Source organism: Xylocopa sonorina, chromosome 1, assembly GCF_050948175.1.
Source record: "Xylocopa sonorina isolate GNS202 chromosome 1, iyXylSono1_principal, whole genome shotgun sequence".
In the NCBI taxonomy this organism is placed as follows: Eukaryota; Metazoa; Arthropoda; class Insecta; order Hymenoptera; family Apidae; genus Xylocopa; species Xylocopa sonorina.
In genome coordinates this window covers 17,768,242-17,790,453 of record NC_135193.1, presented here as the reverse complement: position 1 = coordinate 17,790,453, position 22,212 = coordinate 17,768,242, and the positions used below count along the sequence as shown (strand labels likewise).

The window sequence follows — 22,212 nt, the reverse complement described above, 5'->3', positions numbered from 1 at the left end:
GCCGTTTCGTCTGCCGTGTTCCATCGTTCGAATCCACCGTTGGACGCGCGAAATCGCGAAAACACGTCCGATTCATAAATATCCAGCCGGCACAGCCGGCCAGCCTCGTTTCAAGCGGGGCGAAAATTGCGTTTAATATCGATCCTTCGCTATCTGATGAGCTCGGCTAGATCCGATTGAATCGAAAAGGAAATTAACGACGTTGATCGATGTGTACCGCCGCCGTTGGACGATAAAACGTAGAGAACTTGAAAACAGTTTTAAAAACGTATTGCATTGTACATGAAAAAGAAATGGGTCCGATCGATCCGCCCTGATGATATCGCGCAGATAGTTATGTAATTAGGGTGAAATACACGACTCATCGTTACACAGCCCGTGCATCCATAGGTTTCGCCTTAACACGGCACAGGTACGGTACCGTGAAACATGGCCCCGAGGCAGTTACGAACTTAATGAAGCTGTTTTCCGTTTAATTAGAATCCCACCGTGATCCTTCCATTCTTAGACGGGTCTCGCGGTTAATCCTTCCTCCCGTGTGATATTAAGACGGCAGCCTCGCTCCTTACAAACCGGGCCGCGTGCACAATATCGCGAGCTATATTTACTGGGGCCTTTATGCACTGTGGAGGCTTGCGCGGGAAGTGCGCGCACACGTACCCTCTATATATTATTTACAGATGCCGCGTTTGCGATTTTTATTGCATCGGAATTCGTTGCAATCTCTCTTGGTGAAATTTGCGCGGAATTGCATCGCGACTCGTATTCACCACAGCTGGAGATTTCTATTTTTGCATTCGTCCTACCCTTTCTTATTCCTTGCCTCGTATCTCGCACGGTATATCCTTTCCGTCGCTCATTCGTTGTCGTATATTCGTTTAGGGTTCAACAATTTCAGATGACGTTGACGGTGTTCCACGCGTCGATTGAAAAAGGATACTCGTACGAGGTTGTCTTGCAAATCCGTGGAAGACGGTGTCGATTCTAAGCTGGAGGCAGCGTGAACGACGCTTGGTCGTCGTCGGCGGCCATACCGCGGGGCCGGCGCTCTTTTATTTCGAAAACAATGGAAGGGCGCTTTGTTTCAGGCATTGTCAGGCGGACAGTAACGCGCGCACAAAAGTTATAATGAAACGCTATTTATTTAAATGTATAGGTGCCACGGTGCCACCAGCGAGCCCCCACGGCTTTCCTCCACCCTCGCGGTCCACGAGCCCGCCTCTTTGTGTACGTGCACGAGCACCAACACCGCCGCGGTCACCAAGCGAGCCGTTCTTATTCCGTATTCTTTTATCCCGCTATCACATTTACGGTGCCATTCTTCCCGCGGCAATTGTCTTCTTAAGGCGATATAAGAAGCGGCGCGTGCGCCGACCGAGACGCGTTTCTCTCCTCGCCGATTAAAAATCGCGAATCGATGTCCGGAGCACCTAGACATCGCGTCTACGCTCGCAAACGACGAACAGACTTCTCCGTCTCTCTTCTTCGTCTTACTCTCTTTTTGTTATTCACTTTCACGGAGCTGTACTACGCTAGTGAATAGTGCTCGACAATTGTAATTTAATAACCACGGTTCAAAGGACAATCTCCAACGATTGGCCAAGACCAGAGGGGCACGGCATGAGAAAGCAGTACCGGTAACAATTGGTTTTATTGATGATCCAATGAAGAAGGTAACCCGATATCCCGTTGGGGGACGCCTAATTGATTGAGGTAAATAGGATGATGATTTTATGATGGTCGACGACGCTACGCGGTTTCCATCGTCTTGGTTCACATGCAGCGTCGCGGAGGATTTTTCGAGAACGCGCCGCAGGGCCAAGATTCCGATAATTTGTCTAATTGCTCCGGATTACCGACGGCTAAGTGAAGATTCAGGTACAATGAGAGAGAGAATTAACAGGGACGGAGGAATGCAAAGTTGCGTTTAAGTGGGAACAACCGTAACAATTAGATGCATATCCGGAGATCTTCGGAGCGAACGCAATTAGATACCGCTGGACAGACGGTCGAATTATAAATTGCATCTCGTTCGGAGAAGAAGACAAAACGGTACAGGCTTTAATAATCGTTTCCTGCGATTCGCCGACGCCTGCGCAGGAATAATTGCTAATTCGTGCCACAACGAAGTAATAGCTGCCCGTTCGAACGGTGGACTGTCCTCAAGTGCGAATCAATCGTAGGCTGGAATCCCATCGCGTCGAAACTTCTCTCCGAAAGTATCCCCTCCTAGTTGAAAACGCTATTTCAAACAGATTGCTACGATTCCATTCGCGACGCTGACAGATTCGCGGAGCCCATTGCATCTGCTTAAAACCCTATTTGAGAGACAATTCAAGGATTTCCCGTATTTCTTCGGGGGAAGCTTCTTTCATCGCGCGTGCAATTTATCGCGGAGCTTCGGAGCCGCTCGAAATTACGTCCACGGAATTTCGCGACAATGCCCATGGAAGTCTCATCGCATTCTGGCCGTCGACCGCGATGCATATGAGCCAGCGTGCATCCCTCGTTTCTTTCTTCCCTCGTAATAGAAAGGAAACGCGTCTTTCGCCTCCCCCCTCACCCCTCTCACCCCCGTATCCCTGGTTCCTTTCTTGATTCCGGGTTAAAAAAAGAGAATCGTACGGCACCTGCGGACTAACGTGTTCTCCACGAATATGCTTCGTGGCGATGAAGAAAGGGGCAGTTCTTTTCAACGTGTCGAATGAATCGACAACGATGATATCGAGGGATTGGATGTAACAAAGCCTTTTGCTGTATGCCTCGAGCTCATTTTAGGGTGGACGAAGGTGGGACCCTTGATGTCCGAAGGGCGAGACTCGAGGACGCGTTAAATGTCCGAGGGGGATTCCCATTTCCGGTGAATAATGTATCGTTCTTCAATTCTTCTAATACCGGAGAAATTTTATTTTATTGGACATTTTAATTGTTCAGGAAGACTTTTGACTCGATGTTAAATTTCTTCTTTATTTTCATATAAATACCGTAACAATCTTTCGTTGAATGTTACATTCACAATACCCAGTTATCTTTATTATACCGTGCAACAATATGAGAGGCGTCTTTCAATGTAACTTCCAATCAAGAACAACCTTCTATTCTTCTCGATATTATAAGAATTTCCATAGAAGAATTTCTTTCTTGCACATTATTTATTCTCCCTTTCTGTAATAATAAATGGTTAATAAGGTTCCAAAGAGAAGAGAGTCCAACATTAATCGTTCATATTTCACGATACGGTGGGCATTTTGTAAAGAAAATTATTCATAAATATTAAAATTGTCGTGTATATTTTAACTGCGTTCGAGTTTCTCATTCTGTACTTTACAAACAAACATCGAATCGAATTTTATCAATCCTTTCGATGTACGTAGGCATTTAATCCACGTCGTAGGAGCCCGCGGTGTGCAATAGTGGGGATGCGCAGTAGCGAGGCACTAAAGTCGTGCCGTGCGACGATCAGTTCCATGCTGCGCGCGAGACCGTAAACAACGTGATAGTGTTCGTTCCCGTTCTCCAATTGAAAATTCTGTCTTTGCGCGTTCTCCACGACAGGTAACAGTGCCACGTAAGTCCACGTAATTGTTCGGTCTGTTGTTTAAGCGTGTCGTGAAAAATAATGTCCGCACTCGTCGGATCAATCGGAGTGAATAAGTGTTCGTTTGTTTTACGCGCAGGAACGTTATTACCGAATATCGCGTTGACAGTGCATCACGTCGCGAATAAACTAAATAATTGCCCTTTGGATGCGACATTTCGTGTAAAATGCGTCGATTGCGTGGCAACTTTACGCATTTACGTTTATTGGAATTTATCGCTTCGCGGGTGCCTACCATTGGACATAACCTAATCTTGACCAGCGTAGTAGAAGCCTCGCACGTCGGCGAAGGTGATTCGCCACTGCAAAAAGAGCAACCAATGGGAGCTGTCGCATTCCGTGGACCAGGAATTTTAACGTTTCCGTGGCGGGACAGCTTGTTGAGCCAATAACGTGAGTAAATACGTACTCGCGTAGTGCGAACCGTTTTTAGAAGCAAGGAATTACATATGTTGTGTAAATGTTGCGTGTCTATACGATACGTTCACTTCGCGTTCGTGTTTGTCGCGTTTTAACGCGTTATGTTAATACGCCCGCGGGCGTGTGCTGTTTGGCCTTCGCGGTCGTGTTTACATCGCGTTACATCGCGTCTTTGCTTCGGGCAGTGTCCGAGTCGTGTTGACCCGAGCCGATTTCGAGCGAGATCAGGTTTCTCGGAATCGCGTGTGACTGACGCAATGACACGAGGACAATACTCGGAATTTCGGTTTTGAATTTTGCTTTGACGTGACACGCGTCGACGAGGCTCGATGTAGTGCACGGATTGCTATGACATTTGGCTTTGACTGAGTGGCTGTTAGAGTGCTCTACCTCTATCATCCTGGGGGATCTGATTTATGTTGCCGTGTACCAAATTTCCCGCGACATCGAGCGGTGAGTACGCTTTTAAATGCTGCCCTTTAACACCTGACCGGCGTACGTTCGCCAATTCGGCGCCATTGCATCTCGTTCACGCTTTTACTCGCCTACTTGGTGACTGGTCGCGTGACAATCTAGCGTCCACCGCGATTACGCAGATTTTTTTCCAAGATATCGATTAGATAATTCTATTCAAAGCGTACGGCTTGTGTTTACGCATGGTGGTCATTTTTTTTCGCTCATTGTTTTATCAAGTCTGCAAACTGTAGTACGATGTTTTCAAGCTCAAGGGCAGGACGATGCGCGGTACCATGTAAAATATATTCCAATGCTCGTTTATAAATTGCTCGAAATGCGGTAACATCTTGTAATTGAAAGATTTCGCGAAATAAACATCGATTAGGTTATCTTTAATTTTTCGCAATGTACACTATAGACGAGGAATTCGTTCGATCTCGAATCTCAAGGAGAGTTAGGTAGGGACAGAAACGGAGGGAAAGGCAGGCAGTTTCGATTGTTTCCTGTGGTCACGGAACCGTAGAAAAAAAAATCGGAACCCGCGACTCGCGATTTCGTTGCGAAAACGGAAAAGCCAGCCCGCCGTTGCTCGGCTCGAAAACCACTTCGGGGGGGACTGGCCTGTTGAAAAGAAAAAAGACAGAGGAACGGAAAAGAGGGAAAAAGAGTATATATAAAGAGTCCTATCCCTGGGAAACGAGGAAGCGATCAGCGATGCATAAGCGGCCGCCGATACAATCGCACGCCGCTAGAGAGAAATTGAAATTCTTATCCGAGGCGTGCGCGGCTGAAAGGCTCTTGCGAATCGCATAAAGGCCTCATCAGAACGATCGCTCGAATATCCTCGTTCGAGTCCCGTCGAGGCAAAACGCGCGGGGGCGGAGGGAGGGGCCAAAAACGGGGGAATAAAAATGGGGGTAGAGGGTTGACGGAAGGAGAGGAGGAAGCGGTGGTGGAGGTGGCGTCGTTGGATATAGCTGCGGGTTAGGCACACCGAGGAAGGTGGTGGTTGGTCGGGGGTGGCGAGCATAGAGGGTGGGCAACATAAAAGGCCAGCAACCCCTATTCCACGCAGGCTTCAATTGTTTCGGCTAGGCAGCGTTCATTTGTTTTTCTTTGCGTGCGCTTTTGCACGCTCCTCTGCTCTTCCTCGCTCTTCTCGCTTTTTCTCTACCTTTTCGTCCTACACTCCCCTATCATGTCACCCTATTTTCTCGTCTCCTTCTGCTCCTTTAGTCGTTCCGCCCGCCTCGTTTTCTTTCCCATTTTCGACTGTCTATCCCGACTTGCGTTCGCGCGACTCACATCAAACGCACACCGCCTCTTCGCCTCTTCGCCCCTTCGTTGCTGGTCCATCTCGCGCACCCTTGTCGCGCGAGGTGTATTAAAATCGACCATTGTTATCGTAGGTAGAAGGGGGTGGTACGGGTAGCGGTTTTAGAGTGGAAACAGGGTGCTCCGTCAGCGGTCGTCGATGCGACCGCAAGAATCGTGGGTTCTGAAAGCTTTTGAAATAATACAGCTCGTGCGAATCCCCTCTGTCGCGTCTAGCACGGCTGAAACGAGCATGGAAGACCTTCAGCCACCTGTGAACCTATGGCTATTTCGTTGTGTGAACGCACGTGGCTGAGTGCCGGATACATTTTCGACTTTGTACTTTTAACATTATTTTTGTTCGTTGATGAAAAGTTTCATCGATTTCGTTCAATAAAAGATGGTCGTGGTAAAAAATTAAAGAACGATCGAATCCTCGTTAGCAGATTATGTAATCGATCGAACTTTAATTGCGGTTTCAATGCGGTTATTAGTAGGAGATATTAGTTTTACGGAATACGAGGAGGCGTGGAAAATTTAGCGTTCGATGTAATCGACGGAGGAGCTCGTTTCCCAGCTTCGAATAGTGTACGAAGATCGTTCGGGGGTGGCAGATGTTACCGAAATAATTATAATTTACACCTGCCTGTAATAAACGAAAATTCACTGCGGCTAGTCCAATCTCTAAACCGATACCGCAGCGTGGGATAGCCGGTGAATTAGGCGGTGTCATCTGCAGGCGTGAAATTTCGGGTGGGTTTAACCGTAACGCCAACAGCTGACAGGATCGACGCGATAGCCTATATAATAACCCTATTGGTGAACTACCTCGATGACGGATCGTCGATCAATTAATCAATAAAATTCGGCTGCACTTCCCATTCGGGAAACGATAGATGTCCACGCGTTTTCTATTCATCGTCAGTCGGATCCAAACGGAAAGCCTCGCCGTGGTGGCTCGTATAGAAGTTGAACAGCTAGATATAGACTATACATTTTTTACGTCTTAACGTCCCCCGTCGATTGTTGTCGAGTTCAATGAAAAAGAACGTATAATTTATTCGACGTTCGTTTCTCTGTTTTTTTTTTCTCTTTTTCTTTCGTAGAGGAATCGTTAAGCGTACCACGCGTATACATACAAACGTTCGTACGCGTCATAAGAAACGCAACGTCGGTGTAATCGTCGCGCTCTCGAATAAGGGCTATCTCGCTTAATCGTCGTGTCCGTGTAATTGGCATTTCAGCGTAAGGCAACGTGACGTTATCGTGCCCGTTTGACGCGCGGATTTTATTCAAGAACGAACGGCTGGTAACGAGTCATTAGCCGCGATTCAGGATTCTTGCCGTGGAACAAACTCCTTTTCCTTTCGTCCTGGCGCCCGGTGCGCGCGTCCTATCGATTCCGGCCGCTGAATCTCTCCTCCATACACAGAGGATCCGTGTGTCCCTCGCGAAGCGGTGCGGGCATACGAGAATAAATCGTGGCTTCGTTACACGCGACTCGAAGGCGGCAAACAAATAGGGTTAATTCCACGTGCGCCTGCTAGCCTGAATACGTCGTTTCCGAATGGAGGTAATTCCGGTGACAATGTGGCCTTTGATTTCATAGAACCGCACGGTTGAATGACTACCTCCACCCACCGCCCTCCGCCGTCAACCACCCTCCCTCCCCACTATCGCCCTTCCACCGCCCTCCGGATCCCTTCAACTCCGCGAAAACCCTCTTCCATCCTGCTGCAGCGAATATACATATAATAAAGTAAAGTCAGCCACCGCCAGCTCCGGCCAACCCGGCCGAAAGGACTTTATTCAGTAACTAGCGATTCATGCGAAATCGTGAATCCGTTTCTGCCCGGCTTCGCTTCCACCTGTCCCATTCCATCTACCGTTTCCTTTTCCGCACCCATCCACGCAGTTCGTTTCTCTCGCTCTCGTCTTCTGCAACGACCGTTCGACGTGTTCCTCGTCGTTTCGCGTCGAGTCGTGAACGGTGAACTTTCACGATCCCCGTCGACACGTTACGTGACGACGTATCGATTTGCCACTCGAAATTTACCCTCGTCGTTCGATTGGCAGCCGAAAAAGTCGTCGGTTCTTTAGTTTACCGCGCGATCTTCGAGTCGATTACGAAAAAGTGAGAAGCGTTAATTTTATATCGAGACCTTGGCCGGAACACTCGAAAATCGACAGGCGGCGTCGAGCGCGCCGGTGTCACATTCGAACAAATCGCTCGGCGGGACAAACGAGCGAATGCTCTTTTCCTAATGCAGGGAAAAGTGTATCGCAGCGGGTAGCAAATCTAGGCATTATGCAGACCGATGGGAGGGCTATGCGTAAACGTGCCACGCGCCCGACACCCATTGACGCGACCCTAAATGCGAGATGGTAGACTCGTGTTCTTATTTTTCACGAATCACTTCTACCGGTCCGACACGGATCGTTCTTATTTACTTTTAACCGTGGAGAACAAATCCCTCTGATTCCCTCTTTTAACAATGTCGAAAAATTTACGTTCCGTCGCGAGAGGTGTTCGAGGAAATTTCCAAGAGGCCCCGTCACGTTCGCGTCTCGCGGATATGTAGACGATAAAGAGGGGCAGAGGGTGGCGGTGTTGGTCGCGAACGGTGGGCTGGGGGTGGTTGCTTTGCTAGAACGAGAAGAACGCGAAACGTGGCGGTGGGGAAGGAGAAGAGTTTTCGCCGCATTCGGTACTCCTCCGGCTTGGAAATATTTCCGAGGATTCAGCGAGTTTATTAAGGCTATTCAGAGCGCGTCTGCCTCTGAGACAGCATTGTGGATACAATTTAGTCTTATTCATCCCTTCGCGGATGTCTAAATATTTTCAACCCCCATCCCACCCCCTTCGTCTTTCTTTCCCATCCTCGGCTCTCTTTGTGGGTCGTCTTCTTCTGCCTCGCGTTCTCATTCCACGGGCTTCTATGGGACTTACCCCGGCTGGCGCCGCGCACCCTCCTACCATTGGCGCCAGATTTGAGTCTCTTCAACCTGCTGCCGAGGGACAAGAATCGTTTCAGGCGTCCAGCGTAGGTTTCGTTGTTGGTATGGCGTTTCGCGCGAAGATGAGATTCTTTTCAATTTTTTCAACTCGCGACAGAACGACTGTTACTTTTATTGCAGTTATTAAACAACGAAATGGCCCACGTTAGATACAAACGCTATGCAGATCGATGTATACGATATTTATGATAAAATGGGAGTTCATCTGTGAAGCGTGCCAATACGGCGATAAAAAAAGGGAAAAAGGATCGCTCGTAGGCGACGTCCCGCTTCGATCTCGGACAGTCGAAAGGTTTCTCCGTCTTGCTCGGCTATTCTAAAGCGTTCAACCAGAGCCGATGCTTCCCGTGCTTTCCCTCTCTGTTCATCGAGTGAAATTAATTTTCCATCCCTCCTTGTCTCACTCCCCACGTTTCCTGGCCCCTTTTCTCTTCTCCGTCGGTCTCGCTTGAAGCACGGTTGCGATGAATCCTTCGACATCAAACGATTCTTTCTCGAGGCGCGGCTCTCGGCGGCCATTGTCGCGGTGGATAACGCGTTATGTAAAGCGGGTTCTCTTCTGCCAGTGCCTCTCGCCTCTTCCTCCCTTCGCTCCTGGACGGTTTTGCACAGTCCCGGACAATCAAAGGAATCCTATCTTCATCCAACAATACCACGGCCCCTGCCTGGCCGATAGCTTTGTGAGCCCTTCGCCTAACAACGACCACGACGATCACGACGCTGACGTCGTAGTCGCTCGAATTTTGCGCGAACGCTGCTTCCTGGCCAGCTCGATCCGCGAACTCCTATTTGCCGTTACGTTCCTGGGATCTTTCGATCGCCACGCGCTTTGACCATCCTAGAATTCCGATCTCTTTCCATTTTACTGCGAGTTGTTTTTCAGAATGGACACTTTCTTGTTAAAATTTTTCTCGTTGGACTCTTATATGTCTGATGATTGTAATCATTGGGATTGGAGTCGAGAGTGGAACCGCAAAGTCCTCGACGAGTGCACGAAGAAAGCCCCGTCGATGATCAAGAAAGTCGAAACGTTAGAAAAATGAAAGCGTAGATGGACTCTCCTCTCCGGTCCCCTGTCATCCCTCTCTTCTCGACCGAGGGAAGGACTCTGAGGATCCCGCCACTCTTTGAGTCACTCTCGCTTCTCGCATTGTTTACAGAGTGATGAGTCTTCACACTGGCGCGAGTGCGCCTCTCTCTTTCTCCCTTCCACCCGGGATCCGTTTCCCTCGGTCCCATTTCATTCCATTCTTCCGCGTTCCCGCCATTGTTCCGTCGTTCCTTTTATACGGAATAAAGTATCAAGCGGCTCGGCACAATGTACCCCTGTCTTTCTGGGTACCCTTTATCTCTTTCCCTCCTCCGTTCGCCCACCCACCCGTTCCACCCCTTTCGCGAAATCTTTGTGCTATCGTCGTTCATCCCGCTGCGCGCAAGATCGCTTTGAACGTCGCCGATCGTTTCTCATTCATCAAACGACGAGGCCTGAAAAGGACGTTCCTGTTGGTTAAAGCGCGACGAACAAACCGAACGTTCGCCCCGCGATGGCTGCGTTGCGATATTATTTCGCGTTTTTGGTCGACGCTGATTTATATCGTCTTGATGCGTTTACCTTTGTGCGAACTCTGCTGAATTATTCGATTTTGTAAAAAAAAAGAAAAAGAAACTTTTAAGGTTGCGCATTATATTCGTTTCAAGAGAACGAGGGAAAGAAAGATACTAAATTCGTTGGCAGTTCCTCCAGACGCGTGCGATTGAAACGCATCTCGCTTCCAAAGACAGCTCGGATCCGCTAAAAGGTATTTAAACCCAACCTCCGGCGGCGCGTAACGTCTCGCAATCCCGTTCGCGTCGAAAGAACTCGCCTCCCTCATTCCACTCTACTCCACTTGTGCAGACTGGCTTTCTCCACCTTTGCGAGATCCTGTTGGATTCGCGGCCGCGCACAAGGAAGAGGATCCTCCTCTCGTTCTTTCGATTCGTTCGTGTATCAGCTACGTCAGTTGCACCGTGCTATTTGCTAATAAGAGTCTTTTCAGCGCGCACCTGGTCTTCGCAAAAGACGGCGTCGGCGATGCCGTACAATTTGTGGAATTTAATGAGACCTGAATGCCTGTATTAATTAACAGTCGGCTTCATTCACGCGCTCAAGTCGCGCCGGTTTATTCTTATTCCTCGTCGATAGGTTACTTTTTGCGGCACGGAAGTGCTGGTAGTCGCCAGCGTGATTTCTGTTCTTGCTCGAACCGTTATTCGCGAACCATCGACCAAGTAGCTTTATTTCATTTAAAAACATACGAATTTCATGCACGGTATGGTCGATGTGTAATTGCACTTATCGTTTCGCTTAATGACCCTGCTAACCGACGCCCTGTCCAGTAATAAAGTAAGGGGAGTGGAATCGCGTTTCGAAGTCATCCCTGGGGATGACTTGACCGAATCGAGAGTCACGCAGGGGTGGCCCGATGGTAAGGCAAGGGATCGCGTACACGCGACCAATGAAAGTCAAAGTTGATCGATGTAACAGAGACAGGGAAGGTAGCGCGTCTGAAAGCTGATTTGTCCTCCTCGGAACCTGGCCCATTGTGCGGGGAACAAATTTGTTTGGGAACGCGATCGAATTCCGTCGATACATCCTTTCACCTTTCCGTCGTATTCTTCCCCCGAGCCTTTTGTCGGCGCTGTTTCCATTAACCTCCTCGTCCTGTTAGGCGGCCATCTCGGTTTCGCGTAAACCGAGACGGTGATCTTTGCTGTTTCCCCGATGCTCAGGGGGCCCGGGACCGGGTCGTTAATTGTATCCAACGCGTGCAATCTTGGAGGGCTAGTGCCAATTGAACCCCACTCGAGCGTAAGTGGGTGATCGGGCTGCGAATAACGAAAGGAAGAATCGCGCGAAGGGGAGGCGGCTCGGGGTGCCGCGGGAGAAAGATGGCTGGAGCCGCGAAGAAAGGGGAGGGAGAAAGAGGAACTCTGAAGAGACGACGCACACGACGTCGGGGCGCCCGTGCCGGTACATTCACGTACACGACGCTGCGTGACGTCACCGCATTGTTAGACGAGCAAGCATTGTAGTCACTATTGTGAGTCTCCGCCATTATTCTAAGACAATCGTCCGACACAATGAGACGGACGGGAGGATGAGTGGGGCGGCCGATTCTCTCTCCTTCTTTATCCCTCTCGCAGCCTCCGCTCGCCCGTATCGCCTCTCTTTTTCTCCCCCTTATACGTATTCCTGCGTGTAGGTACTCTCCTTCGCCCGGTATTCCATATTCTTTGGGCTGGTATCGCCAAGTGGGCGATCTACTTCTCCACCCCCTCTGCTGATAGTTGCATTTTTGATTCGCTACGAGGATTGCACGATTTCCTGCTGGTCAGGCTGAAAAGGTTTCCCCGCTTCATTTAAGAAGCACGATCGTGACAGAGGGCCGAGGAAATCGAAACGGAAAACGGTTGAATAGTTTATGGAGAACGATGCGTCGAATTGCAGTTAGACGGCGTAAAAGATACGCGCGAAAATGTAACGGGTGAGGAAGTCGGAGGACTCGGCAGAGCGGTCGTCTAATCGAGTCAGCGCAATTAAACAAAGTCGTCCCGTGAGGTCGCGACATTCGCGGATAGCTTTACCCCTCTCGCGCCACGCGGGGCTCGATTCTCCCGGTCTCTCCCTCGTTCTTTGCGGCTCGTCGTGGAAGTGCAGGGGATGAAAGGAGAACAAGAGAAGTACAGACAATAGATTCGGCCCGGCGGTGTGTTGGTGGCGCTGCATTGTCGCCCGGTATTGTTGCGGCCCGGTTATTGTGTCGCTGTTTTGTGACCGATCGCAAGGTGGCGTGCCTCGGCCACGATCGTTAGGCACGTTCGCGATTATTCGGAGAAACGATCATTCGACGATAAACCGGCCTCGAAAGTCGCCTACCTACCGCGGAAGGTCGTCGCGGAACGAGCGCGCACAAAAGTTTGCGGATCGAGCTTTTTCTCCTATTGACGACCCTCGCGGAATAAATGGAAGAGTGAGAGAGGGGGGGGGGGGGGGGGCTAGCGTTGTTCCTTCTGGCTCGTTTCGCGTCGTTTCGAGGGAAACAGTTGTTCGAACAACGTATTCTTCCCAAACGTGAACCTCATTTTTTTTCTTCTTATCGATCCAAGAGCGATCCAAGAGCAAAGGAGAACGCGAATTCGTTGGGTCGCGGTGTAAATGAACTATCAAACCGGATGGTTCGGCAAAGACGTGGGGACGCGGACGCTAAGACGACGCGATCTCGCGAAAAGAGTCGCAGCTTAGGAAGAGTTAGGAGCCGTGGATAGAGATAGGCGAAAAGAGAGGCGACACGGTGGTTGTCCTAAGGCTGTAAACTAAGGCGACCGCGTCGCGCGCATCCTTAGAGTGGCTGCACTTTGAGCGCGCAGCTCGGTGGTGTGCCGTAGGCGGCTGCAGGCGGCGTAGAGAAGGCCATTGTGAGGCCCGTGCACGGCATTCACGGGAATGAATGCGCCCTCTGGAGCGACACAGTCTCAGATGTAAGACACAAGAAGCATAAAAGAGTTGCCATTATGCGAAGCTTAAATAACAGGCGCGCGCTGGCGAACGCTCGCGCACACCGACGCTCGCTTAAACACGGACTCACGGTTATCTGTGTAAGCTGCCACACAAAGAAGCAGTTGCATTCTACGGCCGGGGAATTTCTATGGACTGTTTGTGGCGCTCCAGCCTTGTACGGCCACTTCTGTCCTCGGTGCCCTGGTCTTTCGCTCTTCAGAACTTCTCTCTTTCCTCTCGTCGTGATTCTTCTTTTTCTTCATCGTCCTCCGCCGCTTCGTCGTTCTCGCTCATCTTCTTCGTCCGTTCCTTCCTGCCTTCCTCACTTCATCATCTGCTTCTTCTTCTTCTTCTTCTTCTTCATTTTCTTCGATGCTTTCCTACCCTCCTCGTCCTTCGCTTTCTTCACCTTCCCTCACGACCAGCGGCCGCTTCTTTCTTCCTTTTCTTCGTTCAGAGACGTCGAGTTCACTTGCTTCCTTAACTCGGAAGAAACGACAGCGCCGCGATCTCGTAGACGTCGTCGAGACACATTTTTCAGCGAGCGAAAAAACGAGAAGGGTTCACTTTCTTGTTCTCTACCTAGCCGTGTATCCTCCTTGTAGCCCGGCAGCCGCGTTAAATGCTAATTATTGGAGGGCGTCGCGAGGAGGGACCCCGCGTTCTTTAACGAAAGGGACGTTGCGTCGCGGCAACTGACGATGAAAGTAGAACTTCCGCGAGACCGTACTCGTCATTAGCGTGTCTCCATTGACGAGAACGCTACGAAATATGCTGTAATCGCGTCGACAACGAAACGCATGGTACAATGAAATATTCCTTGGCGTGCTCTACGAACTAATAATGTTATTCGTCAAAATGTTAGATAAGGATCGCAGGTATACTGTACGTCGAACTCGTTAAAAATGATTCGAATATAAATGCCGATAGATCGGTCGTGGCAGTGATACGTGCGCCGACTGATTCAGGCCAAGTAGAAACAACAGGTGTACGCCAGACGGGCGAGCGGGCTGGTAACACCGAGGTTTCGATCCCTCAACCCCTTGACTCGCAACCCCTCCAGAGCTCGCGGTTATGTCAGGCGTTAGCCTCTGGCATTGCGGTAGGTTCCACGCGTTACCCTCGTCCCTGATCTCCGCCTCTGATCCCTCTGGTTTATTCCGCATAGCGGTTACCCGGTGGTGTTTCATCCCTTCGCGTGATAACCCGATCGTTTTGCCTTAACCGATTCTTTGACTCGATTACCACCCTCTAAAAGACGTACGCGCAATTTTCCAGAATGACGAGGTGGTTTTTTTTTTGCTATAGGAGCTTCTCTCTCACCCGACAGATAAAACGTTGACACGCGCTCCTTTCGTTGGTTCGGAAACATTTTTGCTCGTTTCCCTCTCACCGGTGGAAAAAAATTAACACACACGGGGTAGGGTATTGTTTGAAACTTAAAATAACCCACATCGAGGCTTGCGGGTGTCTTTTTTTCTGTTCTCTTACCCCGGTGGACGAGTCGATGGTGTAATGTGGGTGGTGGATCGGGTAGGTGCGCGCGCCCTTATTCGACTCTTTTGTCTAGGCGTCCATTCTCTGGCACATTATCAGGCCTATTGTCCCTCACATTGTTACCCCTACCCCGTCGTCTCATTGTTTTGCAATTTCCCCCACTTAACCGATACGCCCCACCAACATCATCCCTTTCCTCGGCTCTCCTTTCTGTTCTCCACTAGCCACCCCTATTTCTTCGCTTTCTCTTACTCCGTCGTACCGGTCCTTTACTCTATCGCATCCTCCGCGGTCTCCTCCACGGCGTTTTCGTCTGTGCGAGTGTCCGTATACACGCACGGCCGTGTGCGCTTTGAAAAGCTAACGAGACGTTCGTTATCTCGTCTTCTGGATATGCATTTAAGTGCACGTATGGGGAAAATGGAAATAGCGGAGTCGCGTCTATACAGACGGAGATTATTTCGGACGGAATTTAATGTTGCGTTACACGGTGAGCACGTGTTGGCGCTACCGTTTCAAATTATAGAACGCTTTAGAAAACGCATCCGTTCATCGTTAATTTATTAATTTCCATACATCGTTTGATACCGCGGGGGCGGTAAAGCGTATAGACGCCCACTTCGAATGGAATCGGGGAATAGACGGGGAAAAAAATGAGCCAAGCGGTGGTTCGCGCAGTAATTCGTCGACGCCAGCAGTGAAGAGAAAGTTTCGAAACGAGAATTTCAGTCACCGCTGCAACCAGAAAGGACGGATGCCTGGAAAACAATAATTAGGAACGCCCGGTGCGCGAATCCGTACAACGTTCAGTTGAGAATATATTTCCGAGCTTTCAGCTCGCTCTCTCCGCGTCTTTCTCCGCTCTGGCTGCGCCACACTCACCCCTCCACTGGGAGCCCTTGGAACTCCGTAAAATAGACAAAAGCTCCGCTGCCGAACAATTCGTCTATTCTACTGCGCGGTTACGAGCGAACGAGCTTGAGCGTATAACATATTCGCATGGACTGTCCCCCCTCTTTCTCTCTCGCTCGCATTCTCCACCACCAGCCCCACGCTGTACCACCCTTTTCCTACCCTTTATCCGACATCAGCCCAACGTTCTCCTGCTTCTCCTCGATCCCTTTTATCCGGCGATCGCCCTTCCTCCTGTACGTGCGCCCGAGGACACTGGCTCCTCCACACCCGACCATCCTGCACCTGTGTATACCTTTTCATCGCGCCCTCCCATTCTGCCAGCGTAGTTTCCAACTTTTAACAGGTCCCTCTGTTCGCGGAGACGGTTGTTTGCATCGTTCTGCAATCCCGACGATCCTGACGATCCCAACGGGTCCTTCGATTAGCCGATCCCTCGTGTCCGTCGTCCTCTGCTAAATTTCGTTCGATTACTCGGACTCGCGGCTCGAATCGGGCCGGGAAATTGCTGTTTAAGGGGGCAGACGAGTAACCGTGGAGACACAGAGAGAAGGTTCGTTCGCGCGAACTTTCCCTCGGATCGGCGAGAAGCCGGCATTGTGCGGCCGGAAACGAGGGAAAAAATTCAAATTATTCCGGCACGCATTTAGGCTTTTTCTGCGGGGAACGACAGCGCGCCGGTTAAATTTGCATCGGCAGCTTATTCAGCGCCGTGAAATCTGGAAATCTCGAGCAGCAGCCCCGCGTGCAAGCTTTCCGCGAGAGGACTCGCATTGTACGAGTCGCATAGAATTCGCGTACTGAATACTCGCCACCCCACACCCACCCCCGACCCCTCCTCTTTCCTTTCTCTCTCTCTCCCTCTCTCTCTCTATCTTTGTTCCCACCTTCACTGTTTTCCTTTCTCCAGCGTACAACCTCCTCGTTTTTTTTTCTCTCTCCTCCCCTCCTACCCTTTTTCTCTTCGCGTTTGGAGCCTCTTTTTATTACGGTTTATAATACGCAATATATCCCAACGCCAGCGCGTCGGAAGATTAATAAGACTGACGCGAGGTATCGACATTCAAATAGAATGGCTTTGAACGAGCGTATCGGACATTCGGCTGGTATTTTCGTGACAGCGTCACGACGCCTCGTTTGTCACATTACGAGCCATCGACTTTTCCCCACCGACACGCGGCGGCGCGCCGCGAGCCGCCCCGCTGACTCGCGTGCCGTGCCGTGTGCGACCGGAATTATGCAGCTCGATGCATAATTCCGTCGATGCTTTCGCGACCGCCGCGCTACGACTGATTCGCCGACGCGGTCCAAGCGTGACCGCAATTTCTCCTGACGTGCCGCGCCGATCAGCGTTTGTGTCGCGTGCGTGCTCGTTATCGTCCTAAGATAGATCCAACCTCGTTCCGGAGTACCCCTCTGTTCCGACGTTTCTCGTAAGAATTATCTCGGTAAGCTGGTATTGCGATTTTCAACGACGATCACACGCGTCGTACGATGGAATTCGATCGTCGGATCGATCTCTGGTTAAATACACGATCTCGTTCTCGTTCGAACAGACGTTAGGAAATAGTAATCACGGAGAATTCCTATCGAATATCCATCGGGATTAAAAGAACGCGGTAAAGGTTTGAACAGCGATTTCCGTTGGGTGGTCGTCATCGAATCGACCGTCAAATTCCACAAAGGTGGTAAGAGGGTAACAAGGAAAGGGTGGATTTCGGGGGTGGTGGTTATGGTAGTGGTCTGGTAACAATAGGTCGCAGTGGTGGTGGTCGCCACAATGCCGGCTTGCCTGACTTCTTTGCGTGTCAAATGACTGAAAAGCCGTGGGGAGTGCACGGGCGGGGGGAGTTTGTGGGTGGACCAAGCGGATGGGGGTTGCAGGGCGGGTACACGGTGGTATGAAAGGCGTGCTTTGTTTGGAAACAATGCCGATACTCGGCTACATCCTCATCTCCATTCTTCGCCTTGACGCAGCGCCGCTCCGAAAAGGGTTGCCTTTATTCATCCCTGATTAAAGTTATAGGTTATTTTCGCTCTGTTTCGCGGTGAAATACTTTCTAAGATTTTCACCGCGCCTCTGTCATTGCTCTCGAACTAAACCAGAATTGTCCATCGATGCGGGCTCGTGCAATTTCCGTTGAATGGAAAATCAAGTGAAATCGACTCGTGGGTGGTTGCAAACGCGTCCCATCCTTCCACCGTATTAGCATTAAAAGTGTTCCAAGTCATCCTTCGACCGATCGATCGTCGTCGTCGACCCTCTTCTACGTACATACGCTCAATTAACACCAATGGAACATTCAATGCTTCTCGTGCATTCTTCGAACTCGTTCGATCCCAATCTCCTCCCCAGACCCTCAACACCTGTCACCTGCATTCGCACCGCGAAATATTGAAATTCAAATCAGCAGTCACCGCGTCCCTCTTCCATCTGGCGTATATTTTTAGGCATGATCGCGCGCGTCGGTTATCAAACGCGGTCCCGGAGAGCCTCGAACCGGTGAAAAGATTCGGCTTAACGGATTCGCGCAACAAACGCATCTAATTCGACGGGGCGGGCGGCGCGGAGGTCGCACGTCGGACTTGCCCCGGCGGAAATTCGCCCCGAACCGGCCGGCGTTTTCTGGTTTCAAAGAAGAGTAAGCCTCTGGTCGGTGCAGACCGGGAGAGGAGACGTCGTCGAAGGAAAGCTCATAACAAACTATTGAAAAGGCAACGAATGAAAAATCAATGGCGGGTGGGCACGGGCCAGACCTGCCCGGGGATGGGGGAATATACGCGGAAGGGAAAGCTACAGGGTGGAAGTTGGGGGTGGTTTGGTGAATGGAATATTATTGGGGCATCCTTTCACGCGGACTCGACGGAAGCTAGAAGACCTCATCTGGCGAGCTGTATGGATGCCGTTCGCCCCGGCAATGCCGCCTATTGAACCGTTGCTTATATATGTACGTATTTACACACGTCCGTACGTGTACACGTACACGCGATCGTACACGTACGCACGCGTGCACGTATGGGGGGCTTGTTGCACACATCCTCTTCCGCGTAACGCTAACACCTTCCCTCGGTACGTGTGTTTACACGTACGAGGGAATATCTATAAATGCATGTAGGTAGGCCACGGGGCTGTGTGAGTGTAGGTTCTTACATTTCATGATTTATCACGCAGCTTTCAGCGGGCCTCAAAGCGTCCTGAAAGCGCGCAGATTGATAAAAGAAATAATAGAGGACGCGAAATAGAGGGACTCGATCTGATACGAGGAAAAGAGTGTGAGGGTTGCTCGCTCGGGGTGAGACCGAGATAGAAAGCGCGAGGAAGAGAGAGAGAGAGAGAGAGGAAGTGATAGAGATTCCAGAGGTGGAACGAGACGGATACGACGACTACGACAAGGACGACAAGAGAAGGGAGGACGCCGAACGTCGTTCCTGTGAAATAGGGGTGGTGGATCCTTTCGATACGTTTCAGCCCGCATCCCTCCACCCTTTTTCCTACTCGATTGCGTGTCTTTATACTCAACTGGCACGCGGGCTTCTCCCGTTCGTTGTCTCGCCCCGTGGCACGTGTGCCTCGATATTCTTTTGCGAGGGGTAAACAATGTTCGATTCGCTGTTCGTCGAATTCTTCCCTTTTCTCGCGGCTCGACGTTTCGTCCTGCGCTGCTCGATGCGTCACGCGCAATAATATCTACGAGGCGTGAAGGTTCATAGTAATAGAAACGCGCGATCCCGGCTCGACCTCATCCCGGGTTTTTGCCTTCCACGTGGTGAAGTTAATCGTTTCGACAGGAGAGGCGTTCGCCTTAAGGTGCGCGTGCGGCGCGAATGTAACAGCGTATGAAGACAGGATAAAGGGGCTGCGTGGGTGGCGTAGGAGCGAAGGGCTGCGCGGGCGGTTGGAAAGCCGGAAAGTTGCAAATGGGATGAAAGGGGACGGCAGCTCGAGCGAGAGATAGAGAGGAAAGAGGGGAAAGACAAAAGGGGTGGTAGAGAACTGTGAATCCCGTGGCAGCATTGTCACTCCATTCGCCGGGGTTGCAAAGCCGGGGCGGTTCCGACGCCACCACTACCACCGCTTCCACCACCACCACCACCACCATCGGTAACCGGTGCCGTGTTCGCTTCAACCCCGCGAAGCTAACCTTGTTTTACTGCCGTCTTCCGGATTGTCTACCGAATCGACCGAAGCAGTTAATTACTCGTTAATGTACCGCGCCGTGATATTATTATTTTTCGACCAGCTGGTGCCACCAGGGTTATTATCGGACGGTTATTCGCTTATTGGCTTCATTATCCATCGATCAGGGACATAAATATTCGAAGAATGATTTTTGTCCGGTCTTGGCTATATACGTATGTACTCTTTAAATAGGCATTCGATGGAGGGAAGGGTGAGATGTCGAAAGTATCATTAGGGATAACCCCTAGAAAGGATGACTTTACGATTCCTGCATTATACAGTCGTCAACCCTTCACCGGGGTCGTTAAAGTCCACCCTTGGAGGGACCACTTCGAACGAACGATTTATCATTATCTCGATAACCCAAGGAAGATAAGGCGGTCGACACCGCGAGTGTTGTATTCGCGCGGGGTGGTCGTATGATTTACTATTTCCTCGGCGCATCTGCTCGCTTAATTAACGTTTCTCCGATGCCATTTCGAAGATACGTATCAACGGTCTCCCGGCAGTCGTACCGCGCGCGGAACCGCGTTGAAAGGTGTAGCTTGGAAATGTCAGCAGTCGATGTAATTGTGTTTCGTGACGTGCTTTATTGCCGAGCGATAAAATTCACCGACGTGGGATTCCTTCCTATTCTCGAGGTTCGTTTTGATTTATTCGAACCGTTCGCCGTTTTATTTAATCAGTCAACCTCGCAGGCACGTTTCGATTTATATTTTTAACCGGCGGGTTATATGTGTACGGAACAAAAAAAAAAAAAAAAAAGAAAAAAAAACAGAACGAAAAAAAGGGAAAAAAAGAATAAAAATGCCCACGCTGCTGACAACTTTAAAACAGGCCAGCATTGGAAGCCTGTAATTGTTGTCGATAAATCATTTAGTTTTTTTTTATTTTTTTGTTCTTTTGTGCTCGCGTTTTTTGGTTCAGCATACACGAAAAACAATCCGTCGGATAGTTTGCGAGCGGTGAAACGCGATCTTGTCGGCCGTGCGCGTTCCGAATTCACCGACTACGCTGTTTACACCCGCCCCCTTCCCGGGTACCTTTGTCAACCCCTGTCCCAGCACGCGTGGATGCGCGTAAAGTGAAAACTTCTCGAAATAATGGGTGGTTGACCGCATTTTTCAATGGCTCGTGCATCTACTCGTGCACGTGGTTTAGGGTGATTACACGCGGGGTAGCATATTGTGCGATCGCAGGGGTGGATCGACTGGAAGCGTGCACGGGGGCGTGGTGTCGGTTCGATGGTGCGTGCAGAGATTCACCCTCCGTCCTCGATCTACTCTTTTTTCTCTTCACCTTCCATCTTTCCCTTTGTTTTCGAAGATGCTCCATTCTCTTCGACGATATCTCCAGCTATGATCATTATCGGCTTTATGGACAATAATTCACTGTTCCCGGAATGTTTGAACAATTTCCCGTTTCGTTTTAGTCCACGGTGCTGCGAATCACTTGGAATCGCTCGATGCTCTCCTCGACGAGATACCATCCGCGTGATTCGTTTGCCATCGCAAATCCAATCCAACCGAGTGTCCAGGATAATCCATTGGAAACAGAAGCTCGATGAGCACGCGGCACAATGGGATCTCGCGCGTTTGATCGTCGTAGTTATTTTCGGATATCTCCCCGTACGGACCTCTCGTTGCGAGCACGCCGCGGCGTAGTCAGCTATTATGTTTATTAAGTTGTCCGGGTTGGGCTGATTCCGAGAGAGGAAAGGAGCGTCGGATTCGCGGGGGTTCGAAAGGGGTGGCGAAGGTGGTGAGCGCGGAAAGAGGATGAGCCAGGAGGTGGCGGCTGGTGAGGGTTGGATGGTTTAGAAGCAGGGGTGTATTGTACCGAGCATTGTCTGCCCCATTGTGTGACATCACGGCCCGATAACTGCCGATAAGACCGCGGCAATGCTCAGCTTGTGTGCACGTGTACGTACGATCGTTTGTGTGTTTGGCCGCGGAGAGAGAGAGAGAGAGAGAGAGAGAGAGAGAGAGAGAGCGAGAGAGAAAGTAGGAGAGAGAAAGGGGGTAGATACGAAAGAAATATAATGTAGGTAGAAGCTATATAGAGAGCGTCGTTGCCCCGGGAGAGGAGAGGATGGCTGATGGAGGTCGAGTGACTTTGCGGGGTACTCGCCCCTTTATTCTTCTGATTCCTCGTTCCTCTTCCGCGGATCGAAATCGCATGCCGCTGCTAAACGCTCGTCCTTTGTGCCTCTCAGCGTCCCTGACGATAGAATGCGCCGGGCCGAGCCTTGAACTCCCACTGCTGCATTCACCGATA

At 50.4% G+C, this 22,212-nt stretch overlaps 1 long non-coding RNA gene across 2 annotated transcripts in view; it reads left to right on the top strand.

Annotated features, from left to right (window-relative positions):
* The first annotated feature begins 3,482 nt into the window (after nt 1-3,482).
* The window catches only part of LOC143432642 (uncharacterized), a 128,570-nt gene continuing 109,840 nt past the window's right edge, over nt 3,483-22,212 (top strand). Inside the window, exon 1 of one of the 2 annotated variants that reach the window (XR_013103051.1) lies at nt 3,483-3,991. This is a non-coding gene — a long non-coding RNA (uncharacterized LOC143432642). Of the gene's footprint in view, nt 3,992-4,143; nt 4,472-22,212 lie in introns of those variants that run through there. The other variant, XR_013103050.1, reaches the window with a different exon arrangement.